The sequence below is a fragment of the Anopheles arabiensis genome (genome assembly GCF_016920715.1).
Source record: "Anopheles arabiensis isolate DONGOLA chromosome X unlocalized genomic scaffold, AaraD3 X_pericentromeric_contig0018, whole genome shotgun sequence".
Taxonomy (NCBI): domain Eukaryota; kingdom Metazoa; phylum Arthropoda; class Insecta; order Diptera; family Culicidae; genus Anopheles; species Anopheles arabiensis.
This window is the reverse complement of record NW_024412096.1, coordinates 440,001-450,000: the sequence shown is the minus strand read 5'-3', so window position 1 is coordinate 450,000 and position 10,000 is coordinate 440,001.

The following is a 10,000-nucleotide window of genomic DNA, read 5'->3' as shown; positions in this document are numbered from 1 at the left end:
GCTCGCCATCTGACTCGCGATTAGCAGCAGCTCGTCGTCAGTAACAGGTGCTACACCCGCCGCAGTTGTTGCTCCTCGTCGTTTCCCGCGTTGCTCTGCTGCGACCAGTCACAGGGCGGATGCTCAGGGAAGAGGTCGGACACAATGCGTTCGAGGACGACCCGGTCCGCTTCTGAAGGCGTCCGACTGCCCCGGAGCCGGGACATGACGACCCGATATCCTGCCCCGAACGCATTCTCTTCTGCAATTTCGATCAGCTCCTGGAACAAGTTCCGCTTGCTAGCTCGAATTGCTCGACTGAGCTCCGCCCTTGCTGTCCTGTGCTCAGCTGCTGCTATGCTGCGCTCCTCCAAATCAGCCGTCCGCAGCATCCGGTCACGGGCAACCTCGCAGTTGTTCCTCAGGCGAGCCAGGAGGGAGACCACCAAAATGTGTTACGATGCGGGTCTTGGTGCAGTCGGGTAACCCGCTGCATTGTCTCATCGCAGGCCTTCAACATGGCTGCGATCATACCCTCCTGGGTCGATGCGCGTTGGACAAAGTCCGCAGCGAACAGCGCCTCGAGGAATGATGTAGCAGAAAACTGCGAGGTCTTCCATCTACGGCCAGCGTGACGCACACGCCTCTGGCTAGCGGAAGCACCCTGCCGCGACGACGGTTGCCGCTGATGTTGCTGCTGCTGCTGTTGCGATGGCTGCTGCTGCTGCTGCTGCTGCTGAAGTGACTGCTGCTGCTGCGCAGAGGACTGTTGCGCTGGCTGCTGCTGGTCCTGCAGTTGCTCGGGCGATGCTGGTGTTCCTCCCACGGTGTAGAGGACATAGCGGTGGTCTGATGCGGTGTAGCGTGTACTCACGATCCACGTATCTGGGCGAGCAATCGACGAGCTTGCGAACGCCAAGTCAATTATGCTCGGGAGAGCCACCCCGTTGCCGTCGAACGTGAATTCTCGACCTTGGTTTATCACGCTCAAGCCAAGCTGCTCCACCATAGCGTGCAGCTCTTCCCCGCGGTTGCAAGTCCTCGGATTGCCCCACCTCATGTCTGGCGTTAAAATCGCCGGCGACGACGACTTGAGGGTGGAGAAGGCTTGAGTTCTATGGCTTCAATGAAGCGCTCGAACTCGGCGAGGCTGAGGCTTGGTGGAGCATAGCAGCTTATGAAGGTCACTCCGCCAATCTGCGCTGCTACCAGCCCCGAGCTTCGCTGCACCACACGCGCTGAATTGGTAGCTCACCGACAGCTACCACCGCTACCGTCCGGCAGCTGCTGAATGCCCACCGGCCGTTATTCTCTGGTGGACGCAGAACATCAGAGAGGATGAGCACGTCTGCTTTCTCCTCTCTGGCAGCTTGTAGCACCAGATTCTGGGCATCACGGCCATGGCCCAGATTCGCCTGCAAGACTTTTAGGACCGGAAGCATCGCTGAGCCGAACGAGCACATTCGCTGTGTCCTATGTGGTGAGCGCCACCACACAGTGCACACTTCGCCTCATTTTGGCAGGATCGTGCTTTGTGTCCGTCTAGTCCGCAACGGATGCACATATTCTGCCGATCTGCAGTGGAACGGCAGTTCGACGCAATGTGGCCCATCTCCAGACAGCGGAAGCATCGCTGACGCTCTGGAGGGGTTGGTGGAGCTGCACGTACCTTGCTAACGCAGTCGCACAGGAATAGTTTGGCTCCTTCCAACTGACGAGCTGATTTCGCTGGTAGCCGGATTCGTGCTCGCTTCGACCCATCTGGAAGTTCCCAAATGCTGGTGGAAACTACTCCAGCACTTGCGCCAATCTTCTCATCGAGGGCAGCAATGATGTCCTCCTCCGCAGCGAGGGGATCGATGTCGGATACGAGCAGCTCACCCATTTCGGTGACAAGCCGACTTACGCCTGCGTCACCGATAATCTTGCGGACGCCATCAAGCATAAGTGGGGCATTTGCCGTCTTGCTTAGTTCCATGCGTAGCAGTCTGGCATGGGTTCGGCGACCCTGCTTGATATGCCCTTCATGACACAGTAGGCCGGGTCGAGACGGATGGCTTTGCGCACCTTGTCGTAAATGCCATCCCAGGTTTCGCCTTCGCTGGGTGACACCTCGATGATGTCAGGCCTCGGCTTTCGCTTACGCTGTAGCTGCTGCTGCTGCTGCATACGCTCCTGCTGTTGCTGCTGCGAGCCAGCGACCGCCTGTCGCTGTGGCTGACGTTGCTGCTGCTGCTGTTGATGCTGCGCGATACCGACTGCCTGTCGCTGTAGCTGACGCTGCTGCTGCTGCTGTTGCGGCTGCTGCTGGGAGCGTGGCTTACCCGTAGCTTTGCCGCGATATCTACGCCGCACGACCTCGCTGTAGGTCAACTCCGGCACGACGTCTCCGCGGACGGCAGTCGATGCCTCGTTACGCGGCGGCATGACTGCACGCGACGTCGACGCGCGGGGCTGCTCCTGCTCTTGCTGGTTCCGCTGCTGCTGTTGTTGTTGCTGCTGCGGCTGCGCAGAGGATCGGCGTGGCAACGGAGTTGGAGGTTGACGCGAGCTAGCTGACGGTTGTCCGCCGGCAACCTTGCTGCCAGTAAGGAGTTTAGAACGTCTCGGTCGCGCTGATGTGCGGCGGCGAGCTTCTCCATTTGCGCCTCCAGCTTTTCTTCACGGCGCTTCGCCTCCTCCTTCTCCTCCTGTAGCAGTTGGCACATGCCAGTTATCTGCTCCGAGAGGCGAGAATTTTGCTCCTTCATTTCCAAATTCTGCTCCTCTAGCCGCTGAATTGTTGCCTTAAGCAACTCGAGCTCCGGTGTGGTCGAGGCGGCCTTGGATGCCACGGCGGGCTTGTTGTTGCCTGTGACACTGACCCTAGGCAGCGCCACTCGAGGCTCGGTCACAAACAGCTTCGAGCCGGATGCCAAGCTGCTACGGCAGTCCACAGAGACTGACCTCGCACTCGCGCGCGTTGACATCCCGGATGATGCCATCATCTTTGCCGACTTTCAGGTTGGTGGGTTAAATAACCCTGGGGTCGATGTGACCCCGGGGTCGGTTGACCCCGGGGTCGAGATGACCCCAAGTATGCAGCGCCGTCTAGCTGGTGTTCTGCCGCTCAATCGCTGCTGTAGAATCCTTCTTCCACGCTGGTTTTCCACTATGGTCCGACTTGCGACCCCCTGGTGGGCTGGGGGAGGGGTGGCGGGTGGCGAAAAATTACGAGGGTGCGTCGCTCACGTGGGGAATGGATCCGCACCAATCCCGAATTTTTCCGGCACTTTTCACGTCCAAATTGCGCTGCCCGCTTTTTCGACCCTTTTGAACCTATTTTAGGGATTTTTCACCGGGAGCGGGGAGGGGAGGGGAAATTATTTTCGCGTGTTTTGTTTTATCGCCCTCTATCACCCCGCAGCTTCGCCGATTTTTTTCTAATTTTTCGAAAAAAATTCGAAAAATTCGAGCAGTTTTCGAGTTGCTCGAACTACTCGAATCGAGCAAATTCGAGCTGCCGCGGGCACTACACTTCTTCCCCGAATTTTCTGCGCACTTTTGTAAACTCGAGCACTTTTCGAGCAGTAACGGACTTTTCAAATTTTTGCCCCTTGGGAACTGCTCCCCGGACAAAATTTGTCCCTTGGGTATTATAGAACTGTCACCAAGAAACGTCAAAAATTTTTTCACGATTTTCACAAATTTTTGATGCAATCTTATTGTACGCATAAAAACAAGCACAACGGTGAAAACCGCACACGAATCCGAGCAAAACTCGCGGAGTTATTCGCGATTTGCTATTTATTTCGATTTTTCCGAAAGCACGTGCTCCGGCGGTAGCACCCCGACACTTTTATTTTCTCGTTTTTCACCGATTTTCGTTCTGTTTTTTTAAATTCACGTTCAGCGTCACTACGCGCACCTTTAAAATCACATCCGGCACGAATCTGTGCGTTTTTCACTGAGTTATTCACATTCAAAGTTCCCCATACAAATTGTATGGGGATGTAACCACACTTTATGCACTTTAAACTTCTCAAAACGTCTCGAAAACACTTTAAAACGCTTTAGAAGCGTCGAATTATCCAGAATCGAGTGTTTCCGGCGCCGAAATCACACAGTTTTGCGCATTTTTTCCACACCCGGAAATTTGGTACTACCGGGGGCAAATGTACACAGAACAACACGAATTTTTAAAGCGCAAAAATCACAGAAATTCGACCAAATAACACTATCTATAGGTAAATTGGGTGCTCTGAACACGATTTTGAGGGTTTCAGAGCGATCCGAGGCCGTTTACACACTTTTTTGCACACTTTGTCGGAGCGTGTTTACATACGTCTGTACCCGACGGCTACTCGATGAACACTACAGGGATAACTGGCTTGTGGCCGCCAAGCGTTCATAGCGACGTGGCTTTTGATCCTTCGATGTCGGCTCTTCCTATCATTGTGAAGCAAAATTCACCAAGCGTAGGATTGTTCACCCTTTCAAGGGAACGTGAGCTGGGTTTAGACCGTCGTGAGACAGGTTAGTTTTACCCTACTGGTGTGTGCTTATAGTCGCTATCTTAACGGAATTCCTGTGCAGTACGAGAGGAACCACAGGTACGGACCACTGGCTCAATACTAGTCCGACCGGACTTTGGTATGACGCTACGTCCGCTGGATTATGCCTGAACGCCTCTAAGGTCGTAGCCAATCCGAGCTGATAGCGCTTCTCAAACCCATTAGGTGTTCGGAAGCTAGCGGGCCTAACAACCCTCTGAGATCCGTTGGAGTCTGCGTCTGCAGCCCGGCGTCTCATCCCGCTATACCTAGGCCGCAATGAGTGGAGTTCGCTGCACGTGTTAGTACCGTAACTGGGAACGCCGTTGGCTTGAGCTCTGCCCAACGTGGATATACCTAGTTTCGACACCTATCAACCGCCCGCAAACGACGGGACTTCAGGCTGGGAGCTGCGAGTTGTAGAGATGCGTTCGCATCGATCCTCTCAGGCGACCCATGCTTGGTGGTTTGTCCGTGTGCCCCTTCCTCGATGTGCGCAAGCTCGTCTTGGTCTGGGGACCACGTCGACACAGGGGATACTCTTGTGAGAGCATGAGTGTACTAAGTTGAGTGTAGCAAGGGAACGCGTGCCCCTTCCTCGTTGGCGTAACTAACCATCTTGGTCTGGGGACCGTGGTACCGTGCTCTGGTGAAGCTTGGTGCGTGCTCCTTCCTTGTCAGACGAGTGACTTGACCTGGTCTGGAGACCGTTCCTTTATACTAGTGGACAAGAGTTGGCTACTTCCGTGTCAGACGAGTGACTTGACATAGGATGGAGAAGGACACTTAACACTAATGAGCTTGTCGGCGTGCCTCGTTCTCGACTTGATTGTCTTGATGTGAGGACCGTGCGGACCACACCAGTAAGCTTACACATGCTCGTTACAAGTTGTATAAGTTGACCCGTTTGGCCCGGTTGCCTTGCACATGATGGTGTTGACCATGTTCGGTTAACAGGTCGTGTGTCGAGGTGGTCGGCCTTGGTAGTAGGATGTCTTGTGCATGTGACGTGTTGACCTGGTTTGGTCGGTGTGTCGTCGTGTACGAGATGACCTACTTACCCGTCAGTTTTCCAAGTTGTATCATGTGTTGACTTAGTTGACGTGTCATGTGCTTGGATGATTAGCGTACGGGTCATGTATGGTGCGCTTGCTTCAGTTGAAGGGATGTACTAGTACAGTTGTATTAATTGTTTATTTCACGATCTGGTCTTTTGGCTGGATCGTGAAAAACGCTAAGTCCCAAATCCTGAACTCGAGAAGAAAGCGCCAATGACAACGTTTTTGACTGGAGCTCCCTAGCATTCGGCTTTTTCTACTTTGAAGGGATGCACTGTTGTATGAATTGTTTATTCACGAACTGGTCGTTTGATTGGATCGTGAAAAAATCGCTCAGTCCCAAATCCTGAACTCGACAGGAAAGCGCTGATTGCAAACATTTTGACTGGAAGTCCCTTGAAAATGGCGTTTTCGTTATTGGCATTATGTGGCACGTTTATTGTGGCTAGAACATTAATTATTCACCAAATGGCACCAAAGCTTGGCAAAAGTCGCGAAACACTCCTATCTCGACGCACCAGCAATCGCAACTTGATGCAAAATAAATTGCACGAGCTAATGATACTTGTACCATGCACAGTACACCGTACCAAAATATACCCCTGAAAGTGTGCAATTTGGTGCTACCCTAGGGAATATGTATGGGGAAGCCTAGCTACGTGTGTCGCACGTTCCAAGTTGCATGGACGTCGAACAGAGGCATGCAAAAGCACCTATCTAGGGAATTACTCTACGTTCTAGTAGCAAGTGCGATTTTCCGGTCCAGCACGGCAGTACGCCTGCACGCATACACTCCATGTACCAAAATGTACCAACCTAGGCGTTGCTCAGTAGCTTTTGGCGGCACATAGAAAAAGTATTCGAGTTCAGATTTTTGGGACTTAGCGTATTTTTTAAAACTAATAACGAAAATTAAATTATAAATCGGTAAACGGCTAGGAGTTGCTCAGTAGCTTTTTGCGCAACGTGGCAAAAGTATTCGAGTTCAGATTTCTGGGACGTAGCGTATTTTTCAATCATAATAAACCGAATCAAACATAACAATGATGAAACTTACACCATGTCCCAAGGTTGTGCACAAAACGTAACGATAAAGTGCTGGCGAAGTTAGAGGTGCACCAAAATTGTGTACCGATCAGGGAAAGTACTCTACGTTCCTATGATTTGGGTGAAAAGTGTTGATTAACTGCTGGTTAGAATAGACAGTTGCTTATCATACACATCGCAAACGAACACCCCTTAGTGAGCATTAGCAAAAGTCAATGGCACAAAGCAATTGCAATACAAACTGATCAAGTACATTAAAGAACGCTAAGTACCAGGACTTCTTTCCAAGAATGGTGTCCGCGACGGGAGGGCAAGCGTCCTTCCCAGGTTTTCCTAGTAAACCTTGTATGGTAAACATACCCAAGCGTGTCTGTAAGCACGCAACGAAAGTCACGAACGGGCACATACCTAGGGAATGTACTCTACGTACTTGGACTTTTGTCCAAGAATGGTGTCCGCGACGGTCGGGCACTGCGACGCAATAACCAAATCCTAGGATTGTAACTTTAGTGTGCACAAACATAAACATTAACGCGTTCGCTCGGGCTGCGCCGTCCGTGTTGAACACAAATGTGGGTGATTATATGCGTGGAGGGACAAAAACATACGAGGAGGAGACAGTTTTCTGCACGATGTGCACAGAGCTCATTTCGTCGTCCCGGGCGAATGGAAAAACACAAACATCGCGAGTATCGTTCTAGGTTTCTGTCTATAAAAGGGCAGGCCAAAAGGTGACCGGTTGAGATAAGCGTTTTAAGCATACAAACACTTTATTGGAACTTTTGATACAAAAACAAGGTACGTACATGTAGGTTGTACCAACATGGACATCTATGAACGCGTACGCTCGGGCTGCGCCCTCCGTCTTGTACTTTCCCTGATCGGTACACAGTTTTGGTGCACTGCTATTCCGACCGGCAACTTGTACCAACATATACATCCATGAACGCGTAAGTAGTGTACTTTCCCTGATCGGTACACACTGTTGGTGCACGGCATAAGAAAAGAGCTAAAATGGTCAAACTCAATCCATTTCAACAATAGATAGTCGATAGTAGCTGTGCCGATGAAGTAGGGCACGATGCAAGTTAATGTTGTTTAATGAATAACATGTCCGCCATACATTTCAGTACAAATTTGCTCGGTCAGACCTACAAAGTGCTATATCTCGAATACGAGGCGTCGGACTGGGGGGTTGTAGAACAATTTTAAGTTCGTCTAATGATTCTACATCCGATTCTGGATAGCGGTTTTTGACCACTTTTCAATATTTTGTGACACCCCGAACCTAGGGGCAGCTCCTAGCTTTTTCAAAAATGTGCACCGAACGGGCCGGAGAGCTCGTGTGGCTCAAAACATGTTTTTCGCTAAAACACCTCAAAACGTGTAAGGAACGCACCCTAGCTCTTGTTTTTCAAAAGTTATGGCCATTTAAAGTGAGGTGGTTTTTTGCTTCAAAATAGCTATTTTACCCGTCCCTATGGCCATGCTTTAAATTTTCACGAAAATGCCAGGTCAGACCTAGGGCGGGCCATATCTTGAATACTAAACGTCGCAGACATTGGTCGTAGAACAATTTTAAGTTCGTCTAATGATTCTACATCCGATTCTGGATAGCGGTTTTTGACCACTTTTCAATATTTTGTGACACCCCGAACCTAGGGGCAGCTCCTAGCTTTTTCAAAAATGTGCACCGAACGGGCCGGAGAGCTCGTGTGGCTCAAAACATGTTTTTCGCTAAAACACCTCAAAACGTGTAAGCACCCTAGCTCTTGTTTTTCAAAAGTTATGGCCATTTAAAGTGAGGTGGTTTTTGCTTCAAAATAGCTATTTTACCCGTCCCTATGGCCATGCTTTAAATTTTCACGAAAATGCCAGGTCAGACCTAGGGCGGGCCATATCTTGAATACTAAACGTCGCAGACATTGGTCGTAGAACAATTTTAAGTTCGTCTAATGATTCTACATCCGATTCTGGATAGCGGTTTTTGACCACTTTTCAATATTTTGTGACACCCCGAACCTAGGGGCAGCTCCTAGCTTTTTTCAAAAATGTGCACCGAACGGGCCGGAGAGCTCGTGTGGCTCAAAACATGTTTTTCGCTAAAACACCTCAAAACGTGTAAGGAACGCACCCTAGATGATGAAAAGTGCAATCAGAATGTCCATCGACAACTTTGTTGGGGGTACCATTTTTACTCTACGGGCCAGTAGCTTAGGCGCGCCAACAGCGCTTTCCTTTCGGGTTCCCATTTTTTGCCCTCCTGGGATTATGATCATTTGTTCATTGCCTACTATAGGGAGGGTACCTTGCTACGAGGTCAAACATGAAGATTGCACCAAATCGTAGTTTTTACCTCTATTTAGTCGTAGGAGCATGGTTTGCAGTGGCAGTGGGTCATTAAGCCCCCGTTTGGGTCATACGTCCCTCCGCGATAAAAATCGTCGTATGCCTATAGTCCGAACTAATGAAGCAAAAGTGGTGTCTGGTGGGCTCTGCCGATGATTTTAACCTATGATTTTGAGCTTCCACCCTATCAAAACGTTCCCTGGAGCAGTACATCACGGGTCTACGGACCCAAAGACTTCGTCGTGATGGTTTCTAGTAAAAAAGTTGTAACAGCTAAGGGTTTTGAATACGCGTATATTAACCATTGCTTGAAACTAAGCTTCGTTGTCTTTAAACTCTGCAAGACCAATCGAACTTCTTAGGGAAACCCGAAGGATTCACGCTAAGCTCGATGAGCTATTATGGGTAGTGGTGCATGATCTGGTGTTCCTTGGATCTAATCCAATGAATAAATTTATGAGGGTATATATGGTGCAGGGCACAAAGCGTGATGAAACCGGGTCTCCCTACCAAATGTGGCATATTTTTTCCCTGAGAGCGAAGCTCAGACCCACGTAGGGGAGAGCGAAGTGGAACTTAAATGTTCTTTGCAGCAAATGTTCGCCATGCGGATAAACAAGTTGGAATAGTTCAATGTAGTGTAATGCAAACACGAATCGCAAATAACGATACGGGACCCAGAAGCAATTCTGCGGATCCCTCGGGGGAGTGATGAGTTGATATAAATTAGAGGTGAAAGTCCAAGTTGTTCAAGCTCCGGCTCGGCAGCCGATACGAGGTTCCTGTTGGGCTTTGTACATCGCGCAGAGGCGCCGTTCGGTTCTAGCAATGATTCCCGCCACCATGTTCCATGCGTGCAGAGATCCGTTAGAGCTCGTTCAATGTGTCCCGCCGTGATTACGAAAAAGTCCAACAGTTGACCAAGTTGGGGGTGCGTCAAGTAAACGCGCAGAGATGCCGTTCGGTTTAGAGCAATGTCTCCCGTATCACGTTGGAGTTCTTCCACTAGTGCAGAGATCGCTGAACCGTTCAATG